The sequence below is a fragment of the Myotis brandtii genome, unplaced genomic scaffold, assembly GCF_000412655.1.
Source record: "Myotis brandtii unplaced genomic scaffold, ASM41265v1 scaffold191, whole genome shotgun sequence".
Taxonomy (NCBI): Eukaryota; Metazoa; Chordata; class Mammalia; order Chiroptera; family Vespertilionidae; genus Myotis; species Myotis brandtii.
Window position 1 is genome coordinate 6,247,250 of NW_005357115.1, and position 14,669 is coordinate 6,261,918.

The 14,669-nt window shown below is 44.9% G+C and overlaps 1 protein-coding gene across 3 annotated transcripts in view; it reads left to right on the forward strand.

Annotated features, from left to right (window-relative positions):
• Positions 1–14,669, forward strand: part of PRKCE (protein kinase C, epsilon) — a 447,587-nt gene that overhangs the window by 402,015 nt on the left and 30,903 nt on the right. The window lies entirely within an intron of this gene.

The following is a 14,669-nucleotide window of genomic DNA, read 5'->3' on the forward strand; positions in this document are numbered from 1 at the left end:
GGAACACCCATCATCCTAGGTGAACGATTTAAAGGCCGTGAAGCTATAGCAAAGAAAAACAGGTGACACAGTAAAGTGCAGGATAAATGGGATATGAATGACAACAGGGATTTGAAGAAATGCAGAGGAAGATCATATGTGTCAAATATTTAAGAAGCAAAAGGAGAAGACTTGGTAATTAACTGAAGGCAGAGGACAAAATCAAGAACTCCCAAACACTGGAGGAGGAGAACCAGGAAAGGAAGTGACTTAAAGGAGATGGTGATGATTTCTGTTGGGGATCTCTTTAATTTCACACACTTTGAGACATCTAGGTAGAAATACTCATCAAATTACTGCATGTTTTGATCTAACTCTTAGAAAAATATACCTAGAAAACCAAATTTGGGATACATCAAGATTTAGGTTAAAATTAAAATAATAAGAGTCTGAATAAGATCATGCAGATAGAGAATGTACAATTAGCATAATGGTAGCCCAAGGTGGAACCAACAGAACACTAACATTTAAGGAGTAAGTTAGAGGAAGGAAGGAAGGGAGAAGGGAAGGAGGGAGGGAGGGAGGGAGGGAGGGAGGGAGGGATGTTGAGAGTTATGTGTGGCCTGGGCACATCCTCACAGCACATTTTAACCACCTTTTTAGTTTTCATTAAAGTTTCTGTTTGTGCCATAGCACTTGCTAAAATAAATTCACAAATCATGATTTCTTTATTTCTGAATAGACTATTTGGAGGACTTATTTGTCCCAGATCTGAACCACCAACCAATTGCACATCCCTGTGCTTAATTGGGTCAAACCAGTTGCTTTCTGGCTGAGAACTATTTCTCTCACAGAACTTGTCACTGTCTCTACTCGCTTGTACTCATTCATTTGGCCAGCTGGCTTACACCACACACAGACTTTCTTAAAACCCAAATTAAAATATGTACTTGATGCAGGTAGCAGTTGCTCCTTGTCATGGGCCCTCAGGGTAGCTAAAGAATAGTAAAGCTATACTTGCTAAATCTCAGGGTCTGCTGTGCTCTGCGTGTACATCCCCAGGCCCTCAGTATACTTCCATGACCTTGATTGTAACTGAGAGACTGTTTAAAGCTGATTATTACTTTTTCCCATAGTAGAGATGGGTCAACCTTAAGAACCTCCCTCCATTGAACATAACTGACTATTTCGTCCACACTTGTGCCCAAACCACCTGCTCTAGTGTGAGGATAAAACTCAGCCAGTGATTTCCAGCTAAGCCAGGGAATGCACAGCACTCTGAATTTGAGCCGAATAACATCAAGCAATCCCAATCCTGCTTCAAGAATGGTCCTGTGGTTAAGAAAAAAAAAAGAAGTGGCTGATTCATGCTGAACTCGGAGGCAAGGATAAGTCAGTGGCCACTCCAGCCAGGATTTGAGCAGCTATTAAAGCGGTGCCCATCTCCTCCAATAACTCTCCAGAGTCTCCCCCAATAACTCTCCAGAGTCTTCTGATCAGTCTATGCATCTGATCACCACATGGGGTTCTCTGGGGGAAGTTGCATATCAAGCTGTGGTATCCACCTTACCTCAATGACATTGAACAGATCTGCAAGTTATTCAGGAGGGCTCATAGTTTGGAGGAAGGTGATTTTTATGAGAAGGAAGTATCCAGAGTACTGTCTCCCCCTCAGATGGAGCAGTAGGTAGCGAGTGCCCGGGAGGACAACGAGAAGGCAATGGGCCTGTTGGGGTGGAGAGAGAAGGGCCCAGGAAACTGAGCTATTGTTGGGCTGGGGCACCAGTGCACCCAATAATTGAACATGCAGTTCTATTAGGTTTTCTCTGAATGGAAGTTCTTTCAAGGCGATAGCTACTGTCTTGTACAAGGTCCTGTCTCTCAATGTCACAGAATTGTTGGGGTGTTTTTTTCCAGTCTGAGTGGAATTCTGTAAATTCCTTTTCTCTTTCCCATTGGTGGGTTTGCAGTCTCTGGCACTTGATACCTGTATGGATCTGGAAAGTCTTTTCTTAAAAAATGCCATTTATATATTGTTTTATTATTATTATTATTATTATTATTATCATTATTATTATTTCTAAATTGGAATTTCAAAGGATAAAGAGAAAATATCAGTAAATACAAATAAAGACAAATAACTCTCTTTCCTTGGATAAAAAGATCTGGGAACTGCTGAATCACCAAACTTGAGACAGCATGTCAGTGACTGACATGCCGCATGGTTGAGGTCCTCCCCCTCCTTAGGCTTCCTGGTCACCTCAGTCTTCTGAGTTTCCTCTCTGGTTCTTCCCTTGCAAGTCCTGCCCATGAACTGTTGGACTTGCTCCCAGACCAGGGCTAGCGTGCTCCTTTTCTCTCACTTTATCTTCTTAGAAAATTTCACCCAGCTCATTAGTTCTCCAGCCCAAACCTTCATGTATCACCACCTGCTCAGCATATTCAGTTAGATGTCTCCAAGGCACCTCAGACTCAGAATGTGCAGGTTGAACTACTGGTAGACCCCTGCCCTCACACCAAAACCCGGACCTACCTGCTACATAGTAAGTACCCAGTAAACAGTCATCAAGTGTAACAATGGAGGCTGTCTTTAGCTCTAATTCTTTTTGTTTTGTAAACTCTACCAGAATGTGTCCGCTCTGATGAAAAACAGGGATCTTCTTAATCTGCCTAATGCTCACGGACCCCTGTCTTCTCCCTGTTTATTAGCCATAGGTCTAAGTCCATAGATACACGTGTGGGCATGACCACAACCCTAGACCCTAAGCGGCACGTATGCCTGCACACACACGCGTGCGCCCATTCACATTTCTGATGAGCTGAAAAGCACCACACGGTCTTAAAGCAAATACCTTCAGTGGCCAAATTAAACAAATATAAATGTAAGACTTCTTTTTCTAAGAGTAATAAAATCTGTTCTGTGTCCCCACTGAGGTCAGTCCGTTTCAGCTTCCTGGCCTTGTACGAGGCCTCCGATGTCCTCCGCAACTTGGGTGACCCCCACTTCAAAGGAAGACGTGCTTTCCCTACATCCCCCTCAACTCGTGTGGAGCTTCATTTGTGTTTCGTCAGCGCTTTCTCTGGGCCGGGTGACCTGCGAGGTGCTGACCACTCTCCTAGCACGTGGCTCCTTGTGGGGCTGCGCATGGAAGACCAGGCTCACTAGTTTTGGCAGCTTCTCCTCCTGACAAAGGAGCTTGTAAGGCGGCTTGCTGGCCTTCGCGTCCGGGAATTCTGGGCCCTGCGTAGTGTTCTACACTCTACTTCCGCCAGACTCCAGGCACGCCCCCAGAAAGGTTACTCTTGGTCCTTCAGCTGGAGTGGCCCTTTCTGTGATGACAGAATGCTGGCTGGATTTCCAGCTACAAATCGCTGAGCCCAAAAAAGGCGAGACCGTCAGCCTTTGCCTTCTAAGGGCAATGGTGGTGTCCTCTTTGTCCCACTGGTGTAGAACTTACCATCCCGAGTATTCTTGCCTCGCATCCCCTGCTCCCTCCAGACCCCTCCTCGAGGACAGGGACTGTGTCTTCTCTCTCAGTGTGCTCGAGACCTAGCACAAAAACGGACTCAGAGTGATAACTCAGTAAATATTGTGGAGCATTACATAGTAGGGCCAAGTAGGCAGTGCATTAGTAGTTGTAATCATGCCATTAACTGGAAGGTCATTCAAATGGACTTAATACAGATCCTGCCCATTATCTTATCCAGACAGTCAATGAACATTGAGTGTCAGGCACTTTGCAGGGCTCTGGGGACTAAGCTATGAACATGAAGTCACAGTCCCGGGTCTCATGGATCTCACTGAGTAAAACTCAAGGAAATAAACAAACAAAATAATTACAAATTATGATCACTGCTGCAAAGGAAATGACCAAGGTGACTGGGGTTAAAGTAAGGGGCTGGGGCAGGCAGTGGGTGGGCAAGAGCGGCTCCTTTCAGGAAAGGGCATGGAGACTGAATGCCAAGGAGTTTGAGGACCTGAATGCCAAGGAGTTTGTTCTCCAGGGAGAGGGAGCTCCTTTCAGGAAAGGGCATGGAGACTGAGACCTGAATGCCAAGGAGTTTGTTCTCCAGGGAGAGGGAACAGGGATGTGGCAAACGTGCTTGATGAACTGTCGGAGACCCCCATGGCTGGACAGAGGGGGAAGGTGGCACCAAATGGTGGGGAGAGGAGGGCCAGCCCTGGAGCCAGAGTGAGGCATCACTGAACCTCAAATAGCCATTTCGGGGCGCTTGAGTTCTACTGTGACTACCATGGAAGGTAGCAGAGGGGTTCTTCCTGAATGTAATGGAGGAGAGAACGGCCAATTCAGCTACCTCTGATGATTTGGGCCTTCGATGTTTTCATAGTTCCATATGTTATCTGAAATGTTTGTCCAGGTCATCCGGCTGCCTGGGGCCGCGGTCTACAAATCAACTCTCTACTCATTCATTCCTTCATCCATTTGCCCAACAGGTATTGAGAAGCTAGGATGCATCAGGCACTGGGGGGATTCCAGGCCCTGTCCTCGTGACGCTATTCTGGAAGATAGATACTCATAGTGGGGCCTGTGCCGGGACATCGAGCAGGAGACAGACTCACACATCTGGGACTCTCCCATCCCCAAATTCCCACAGGCCCCAGGTTTGGATTGCGAGGGAGTGTGGTGAGATATGAGACTAAAAGGCCAGGTTGGTGGAGACTGCAAAGCCCTCTCATGCCATTCTAGGAAGCGTGTCCATGGGCATCATTGAAGAATGCAAGCAGGAGAGTTTCATCTGATTCACATTTTGTGAATTAAAACGCCTGCTGGGCAAAGGTTTGCTCCAAAGTGGAAAGGGAAGCATTATTGAACGTGCAACAGCCAGGATTGCAAGTTCAAGCTTCATGGACTCCAGCTGCTTTGCTTCCCAGATCTTAGATGAGAGGGGTCCTTGGGGGTTAACTCATCCAGCCATCTTATCTCATATTTGAGGACAGTAAAACTCAGAGAAGCGGCTTGCTTGAGGTCACCACTGTCCTTAGCCCCTGTCTGAACACTGAACCCCAAATGTGCAGAGAAAGCCATTTTGAGATGCAAGTTGATTGATAGCCTGGAGAGGAATGGGGCCCTAGGTATAGTATCATGACAGGCAGGGCAGCCCACACCACTTGCTAGGGACATAAGTCAAGGCCTATTTTCCATCAGTGGAGGCCAGGTTATTATCCATGAGTATTAAGGATAAGAATTTGCTTTCATTGCTATGGATAAAATAAATAATTGGACAACCATGCTATCAGATGAGTTATTCTGCCGTGATTCCAAGTCTTAATGCCCAGGTACAATTCCAGTATTTATTTTGGCTGTGAAAGGGGATGCTGTTTCACACCTCAGGTTCCCAACTGTCACTGTAGTAGCTGAAGGTCTGTTCTCTTCAGACACCGGGTCATCTGTTTGGTCAAAATGGCATTATCGGTTATGTCTTATAACCATGTTACTATGAGTCAAAAACAACCATCACCCCAACAGTATCAACTGTGTTCTCAATCCCAAAAAAGGGCAGGAGTGTGGATACAATTTTTTTTTCCTCCTCCTGCAACAGAGCAAAATGGTTAAGAGCATGGGAGTTGATGTCAGACAGAGCAGACTCTGTTACTTATCACCTTTGTGTCCTGGGCCAGGTAGATATCCCCAGGCAGAACTTTAATGGGGATAATAATAGTCCTACCAGACTCATAGGCTATTTGTGAGATAAAATGAGATAACTCATGTAAAAGACTTAATACTGAGCCTGGTATACAAGAGCATTTAAAAATATATAGTAGTTATTATTTTGCTCCTAAATGATTGAGCTATTTCTATTGAAGGCTTGGAGAAGGGGTTCCCTACAGACTGGCCCAGAGTGAAATGTGACCATTGACTCTCAGGTGTCAGCACTGCAGTGGAGAATTTTGAAATCAGTTACCTTGTCTCTGAAGCAAATTATGCTTTTCTGTTTGATGGAGAGGCATGAGGTGCATGTTTCTAGGCTTCTCGAAGATCGTCCTGTCTGGCCTGGGTGGGATTTGAGCGATCTGGCTTTCCTGGGCGAGGTGGGAGGGACCTGTGCAGAGAAAGCCGAGTGGAATATGCTAGTCAATCACCAACATTTGCCACAAGGTTGAGGGGCATCTGACTATATTGAAGGGGGTAATTGTCTTCCTCTTGAATATGTTGTTAAATTTCTGAAGGTGTTTGGTAACATCTATCAGCCAAGAGCCTGTCTTCCCATCTGATTAACCACAGTCATTCACAAGTCTCCACTGTTTGTCCAAAAACAAGCAGGGTTTCTTCATAACCTCCCGAGGGCCTGTTCTCTGGTGATCCAGATACTTGGCATCTGCAAAGTAATACTTCTAATCTTTCATCTTTAAGTAAATGGAAGAATTTGCCGTCGTTAATGTGGCACTCAGGCCTGAGCGCTGTGAGGCTGAGCATGCGAGGGAGCAAGAACATCAAACACTGGAGTGAAGACAGACACTTATGGGTCCCTCCCTTTAGGGCGAGTTTTCAAATCAAGCAAAACACTTTTCCCCCCAATGTTTTCTTATGTGTGAAGGCTGTCATGTGTGCCAACCCTTTGCTAAATGCTATGTGGTTTACAGAGAAGAGTTTTCTGGCCCTTATCCTTGGGGAATCTGCTGGCAAGTTGGGAAAGTGAAATTTTATAAATGGAAAGGATGAATTTTCAGATGAGACCACTGAGGTGCTGTATTAAAAAAACAGGACTCCACCCAACTTGTAAAGTTCAGGTCCCTTGTTCACCTTTGTGAGCCATGTGTCTATAAAGTGTGGATGGTGATACCCCTGCCAGGACTGTGGTGGGTGGTTAAGGAGATAAGGGAGTGATAGTGCATGGTGATCCAAGCGCAGAGGGACAAATTAAAGCTGCAACCACAGCAGCTCCCATGGCTCTGCAGAAAGGCCCAGGCTTGCAGCATGGCGATCCCAGGTCCTGAGAAGTTTGCCAGGATCTGGAAGCTGTCAGTCAACCCTGATTAGTAACGCCTGTGCAACCCCTACTCCCACTCCCACCTCCCCTGCTATGCTTTCTCCCTTGGGCACTTGGTGTACCCATGTAGTGTCATTCCCTAGGCCCAGAGGACAGAATCCCTGATGTTCTCACTGGGCTAGACTAAAAGTTTCAGTCTCTCTCTCTCTCTCTCTCTCTCTCTCTCTCTCTCTCTCTCTCTCTTAAATATCATTTATGCCTTTCTCCCATGTGATAAAATTTAAGCTTTCTATTTTTATTTTCATCCCACAGTGTCTATCTCAGTGTCTTATACACAATAGAAGGTAATAAGTATTTTTCAAAAAATAAAAAGTTGCTAGGGATCTAGTGACTTGCCCCACAAGGGTTGTGTATTTTCAGAAATGCCTGTTGAAGATTGCTGGAGAGGTCGGAATTTCTGAGGTAACTGCCATGTACCAGGCACTGTGCTAGAGCCTTTGCCTCTGTTATTCATTCAGTGATGGCAAGATTATCCCCATTTTATAGATAAGGAGAATGAGTCTCAAAGATAGTTTGGACCAACCCAACATCCTCCAGCTAGTAAATAGCAGAGTTATGATTCAGCGTCAGAACTCCTTCACTTCTGACCTGAACATCAGGAAGAGAGAAGTTGGAGGAGCCGCCCAGCATTTGAGATGATGACATGTAGACACTAACAACTGCTTATACATAAGCCAGACACAGAGTGAGATGCACAGATAACTATGAGGGGGGCAAGTCCTAGAAGTGAAATTATCCATATTTCTAGAGATATCAACAGTTGATGTTTTATCACATTGAAAGTATACTTTTGTTAAAAGGAAAAGTATACTTTGACCTATCACTGCTCCCTCGGTATGAGAACATTTTCCCCCACCTCATAGAAACTCATTTTCGGGTCCTTTGCTTTCCTCGCAGATCTCTTTCCCTTTCCCACCCTAATAAAGGAGCACGGTCGGTCTTAGAAGATAAGCTATTTTTTCCCCTTCATAAAACTAACTACTAGGTCTTTTTATTCCCCCTTCAGGTTTTATAGAAAAAATTTTAAAGGTACATTATTTTGGGAATTTCCTCTCTTGCTATCTTTTGAGTTTCTGGGAGAGATCTGTGCTCCTATCCCAAGGGAGCGTTCGTTATACCATGCGGCTTCTAAATCAATTCTTCCCTGTCAGCGACTGTGACCTCCCGGTCTCTGTGTTCCCTTCTCACTACGAAGCCTTCCTTTCCCAGCCCAAAGGAATTTAGGTCCAATCAGCAGTTAGAGATTTCCAACTTATGGCGTTCACTGGTACATCTGATCTGAAAGGTGCTCACGGACAGTCCTATGGACTCAGCCCAACTCTGTCTCTTACCAGCCAGGCAACCTCGTGACTTACCTTTCCTGAGCCCGAGTTTCCTTCTACATTTCAGATGTTCGCAGGGATGGCAGGGGCTGGATTGCTGTCTCCTGGGATAAAATGGCAGGGGACACTCCAGGCACAGCCACTTATTCCTGAAAACCAGAGCATTGCTCCCAGATTCCTGTTTGGCTTCATGACCTGGACCAGACCATCTTGGGGCCTTAGATTAGAACAGTAGTTGTCCACCAGAGGCCCTGCAGCGGACATTTGAGTTTGAACTGCCCACAACTGTGGGGGGGGGGGGGGGGGTGGATGCTGAGAGCATTTATTTATTTATATTTTTGCTAATAGCATTTCATGCATAGAAGTCAGGGATACTACTTAGCATCCTGCAGTGCACAGAAAAGCCCCCCCAACAAAGAATTATCCAGCCCCAAATGTCAATCCAATGTGACAAGATTTAGAAACCCTGTACTGAAGGGATTCTGCATGGCCTGCTCCCTCCCCTCTTCCCCACAGCCCATTTGGCCCTCTGGCAGCTGGGGTGGAAGGGAGGTTCCATGGCAGCTCTCACAAGTCCTTATTCTGGTGGAGAAAGCAGTAAGGTCGCCTTCAATCTGGGTGCCAAGTGACAGGGGCAACGAAAAAGACATTCTGCCTGAGGAAGAAATGCTCGGAGGTTCCATTCCCTGCACCCCCCACCCCTCGCCAAAAAAAAAAAATCAGGGACTATCAAAGATGCTTGTTATCACCATCATTATTTAGCATTGGTCTTAAAATTCTAGACCACACAATCAGACAAGAGAAATAAATATAAACACTGCAAAGGAGGAGATAAAGTGATTACTAATTACAGGTGATTTGGACAATCTGGGAAGAATCAACTGGAAAACTCCTCTGTAAAAATAATGTTCAGTAGAGTGGCAGGGCACAGACTGATAAGCAGAAATCAGCAGACTGTATATACTTAGGCAAAAAAAAAAATAGAAGATATCATGGAAGAAAAGACCCCATTTACTATATAAGAATTTAAAATATAAAATAATAACTTGGATTATTTAAAGTGAATTCAGTTGCCATTAACATATAAACCCCAGACAACAGTGCTTTAAATAAGATATGTTTGTTTCTTTTTCATGTGAACATTATCTGGAGGTGGCATTCCAGCAACCATTCCTGGGGCCTGGTCCTTGTCTTTTTGGTCAAAGGAGCATATGCTAGGACTCCAGGCATTATATCTGCATTCAGGCCACAGGAGAGAGGAAGGAAAGAACAGCAGAGGAAGGCTCTTCCTTTTAAGGAGGCTTTCACACATCTGATTGACTGGAACTTAGTCACATAACCACACCCAGCTCTGAGGAAGGCTTTGAATTCTACTTTATAGCTGTGTGGCTATGTGCATTGCTTTAAACAAAATTCTCTCTCTAAGGAAGAAAGTGAGAATGGATATTGGGACAGCCAGCAGGATGCCATAAAATGTAACAAGATATGTACAAGATCTATATGGGAGAACTTTAAAATTCTCTTAAAGGACATAGACAAGGCTTGAAGACATAGACAAACAGTATTATTGGATAGGAAGACTCAACATCATAAAAATATCAATTCTCCCTGAGTTAATTTGTAACTTTAAACATGTTCCCAATAAAATCACCACCCGGATATTTTTTAAAAACTAGACAGATGATTCTAAAGTTCATTTGGAAAAATAAACAATCAAGAGTAGCCAGTAATTTTGAAAGAAGAAGAATAAGGAGCTCAGCCCTACTGGATGTCAAAGCATATTATAAACCTATAATAAGTTAAAAAGTATGGTATAGATCAATATTATGGAATGAAGAGTACAGAAATAAATCCAAATACATGCAGAGATCTAGCACCACCATTTGATAGGGGTGGTATTTCAGTCAATGAGGAAAAGATATGAACTATTCAACATAGGGAATTGAGACAACTCACTGAATGTCTGGAAACAAAGTTGGATCTCTACTTCACACCTTTCATCAGGACAGTTTCCAAATACATCAAGACAAGTTTATAAAATGAAAGCATCAAAGTACCAGAAGAAACCTTGGGAGGATGCTTTTCTAACTTTGAAATGGGTAAGCCCTTTCAAATTAAGACTTAAAATCCAAAATAAAAATAAAACATCAACTCAATTACATAAAAATAAATAATATCAGCATGGCAAAAACCACTGCAAGCCATGTCAAAAGTACATGTTGCCCTGGCAGAGTAGCTTAGCTGGTTAGAGCATCGGCCCAATGCGCCAAGGTGAAGGGTTCAGTCCCTGGTCAGGGCACACGCAAGAATCAACCAATGAATGCATAAATAAGTATTAATGTTTCTCTCTCTCTTTCTCTCTCTCTCTTTCTCTCTCTCTCTTTCTCTCTCTCTCTCTCTCTCTCTCTCTCTCTCTCTCTCTCTCTCATCAGTAAAAAGAAAGTAAATGTCAAAAACAGTAAACTAGAACAAAATACCAAGTTTGTCCCTAATATAGAAAGAGCTCCAAAAAAATCAATATAAAACAAACACCACAAAAGGAAAATAGGCAATAGACAGTTCACAGAAGAAAATACAGATCACTTTAAAATATATGGAAAATGCTCAGACTTATAGAGAAACCTAAGCACATTACTAAGATATTATCAGACTATCAGAAACTTGATAACATACCATGTTGGCAAGCACTATTATATATGGCTGATGGAAGAGTGAATTGTTCAACCTCTAAGGAAGGTAGTTTGGCAACATCCATGGAAATCCATTCTTGTACTATCAGTTTCAGAAATGTCTTTTCTAGGAAGTGTGTACAATTACCTTCATAGCTAGGCAAGATGTCATATACAAGCTTATTCACTGTGGCCCTGTTTGTAATAGCATAGTATTAGAATCATCCTAAATGCCCCCCAGTAAATATGATGGAGTGTTATGCAGCCCTAAAGAGGAATTAGGAGGCTCTTTATGTGCCAAGACAGAAAGATCTCTACTATATATTAAGTGGAAAAGGTAAGGTATGAACGCGTGCATTTAGTAAGCTCCACTTAGCTAAAAGGGAGTAAGTGAATACTGGCATATCTCATTTTATTGTACTTAATAGATATTGTGTCTATTGAAGTTTTTGGCAACCCTGTGTTGAACAAGTTTATTAGTGCCCTTTTCCCAACAGCATTTGCTCACTTCGTGTCTCTGTTTCACATTTTGGTAATTCTCATAATATTCCAAACCTTCTTATTATATTTGTTATTTGATCTGGGATCAGTAATCTTTGATGTTACTTGGGCAAGACCCTCCAACAGCAGAAAGATTATGACCCAAAGCTTCCAATGATGGTTAGCATTTTTAGCAATAAAGTATTTTTTAATCAAGGTAAGTACCTTTTTTTACACGTAACGCTTTTGCACACTTAGACTACAGGGTAGTGTATATATGACTTTTCTATTCTGGGAAACCAAAAAAATTGTGTGACTTAACTGTATTGTGATACTTATTTATTGTGATCTGGAACCCGCAATATCTCCAGGGTATGCAGGATATATTCACATTTTCTCATTCATGTATAAAGTGTGAAGAAGAGGATACACAGAGGTTAAATAAAAAGCAGTTGCCTTCAGGGGAAAAGGGATTGTCTGAGGACCAGATGCAGGAGGGAGAGTATGTACCATATGCCCTTTTATACTTTGGATTTTATAAATGTATTACCTATTCAAGAAAGTACATGAAACTATTAATAGATAAACCTAATAAGCAAAGGCTAGTCACATTGGCATATATATATAGGGAAAGGGATTTTGCTGCATTCCCCCCACTATTAAAGAAATGACCCCACTCCTTAGAAATGTCCCCAGTCCTCAAAAGTCCCTGCCTTGTATTTGAGAACCGAGTTGACAGGGACTCATATTGAAGCAGAAGACCTTCTTGGCAAAGCTGCCAGTGAACAAGTTTGACGAGCACCTACTGCGTCCCTGGCTGTGACCTGGTCACTGTGGGAACTCACATGAAGGAGACAAGCCCACTTACCCTGCCCTGCAAGCTGGGCCTCAGAGCAGGCACGGCCGGGAAACATTTGTTCCCAACCCCTGCCCCTTCCCAGGGAGACTTAGGCCCCTAGTGAGGAGGCAGCACTGAAAGCCAAGAGGAGTGCCTCTGGCCCAGGGCAGGGAAAGAGCAGGAGGTGGGGAGAAGGGAGACAGCCCACCTTCTCTTGCCCTGAGTAGGAACCCTGAGCTGAAGGAAAGGCTGAGTCTCAGTTTTCAGAGCAAGGGCGAGGTTCAGGCTGGTGTGGAATCTTCTGAATCTATTCCATTCATACAAATTAGAACTAGTCCTTTCTATGATGTAACAAAGGCTTTAAAAGAGAGTGCTCTGAGCGGAGGCAAGTGGGGTCCTTAAAAAGTTGGGGCTCCCAGGCCAGAATGGTTCGGTTGGTTGAGCATCATTCTATGCAGTGGAAGGTTGCCGGTTCTATTCCCGGTCAGGACACATACCTGGGTTGTGGGTTCAATCCCCAGTCAGGCGTGTATGGAAGGCAACCAATCGAGGTGTCTCCTCCCTCTCTTTCTCTCTCTCTCTCTCTCTCTCTCTCTCTCTCTCTCATCCTCTCTCTAAGCATATATTCAGGTGAAGATTAAAAAAAAAAAAAGCTGGGGCTGGGGCTGGTGACTGGCATTGAAAGAAGTGTGGCACACAGAGGCGAGAGCAGCTTCCGGAGCTGGGGACCTGTCACCTTACAGAAAACACTTACCTTCTTCCTGCTTCTCTTCACTCGTTTCTGCCCTAGTAATAACTGAATGTGCTCTTTCTAACTCTCAGTGTTGCTCAGTGTAGTTTGTAGAACACGGTGCTTCCCACATGTTATTATTGTTACTATTACGATGGGTGTTGCCATGATGGTCATTATGCCTGCACTTGGGTCTTGGAAAGCAACTCTAGATTAGAGAGCGTGAAAGGGTAGTAACTGGGCCTATGTCCACCTCTCAAGGACTCCAGCATTTGCAGGTGGGCAGACAGGACACCTGGTTCCCTCTCGCTCAGTTTCCTCATGAAGGAAGTGGGAATAACAGTATTGAAGACCTGCTACTTTTCACATACAGGGGCAAGCCTAGGAGCAGGAATGTATCTGGTCCTACTTGACAGATAAGGTAACAGAGCATCAAGGTGACTTTGCCAGGTCCAGGCCACAACAGTGATTAAAACCCAGAATACCGGAGCCACGCTGGTATTCATGTCACTGCTCTCCACCCCCAGCCAAAGCTAAGCCTTGACCACACACAGTGGCCAGGGGGGTTGGGGACCCCAACCTCAGGGACTGGGCTGGTTGGGCTCACTGTTCTTTCTGCAGTGCATGAGCATCTGCTTAGAGTAGCATATTTTAGTTCTCTTTTCTCAAGAAGTCCCAGCTGTAAGTGGAAATGGGGCCACGGGTGCAAGGCAGGCAGGCCCCAATGCTTCCTGCCCCATCTTTGCACTCGGGCCTGGATTCCTGGTGGGGGAGGAGTTCAAGTCCAGATGCCAACAGGCTTGGGAGAAAGGCCCCTTTTGGTCTGTGTGCACGACACTGGGCCTTCTCTGTAAGACGCCCCCCCCCCCCAGCCCCTACCCCAAAGTGGCTCCTGAGGAAGTCCCAGGGTGCGGGGGACCTCAATTCAAGAGTCTAGGTCCTTCTGTGGGACAGGTCTGGGGTTTGCAGACTTGCTTGGTAGGGAATTCTTACCCAGAACCCCAGATTTTATATAAGATCTTACACAGATCCCCAAACTGTCGCACAAGCCACGTGGCAGCCGCACCAGTTGATCCAGCTGCCACCAGGGTCCTCTCTCATGCACAGAACCACCGGGGCTCTGGAGGTCCTGGTTGTTGCAACCAGTGTGTCTTCCGTCCTGCCCAGACCCTCCCCCCACTCAGCTTGCTTGCTCCTGAAAGACTGATCTTGCAGGTACCTGGTGCACATGCAGGCAGGGCTCCCATTGCCCTCAGCGTGAGAGTCCAATCCCTCTTCCTGGCACTGGAGGCTCTTCATGGGTGGTTTGAACATGCCTGTCTTGCCTCACCATTCACTGGGACCCAGTTCACTGGTCTCTTCACTACCTTTTGCATCTGCTGTGTTGACCTTCCCCACCCTCTCACCTTTTCTCTTTCAAAGCCTCCCCATCTATCCAAGCTCCTCTTGAGAGTCACTGTTTCCTGGAAGCCCTCCTGCCTGCACCAGCTGTCCCTGCCCTCCCCCTCACCCCACCCCCCCCACCCCCGCTGAAATGCAACAGCTCACAGCTCACATAGTTGGTGCTCCATAAAGTAGCACCTGATTCTTCTGTGGTTTTATCTGACTCATTGATGTTCACATGTGTCAGTCTTGTTCTT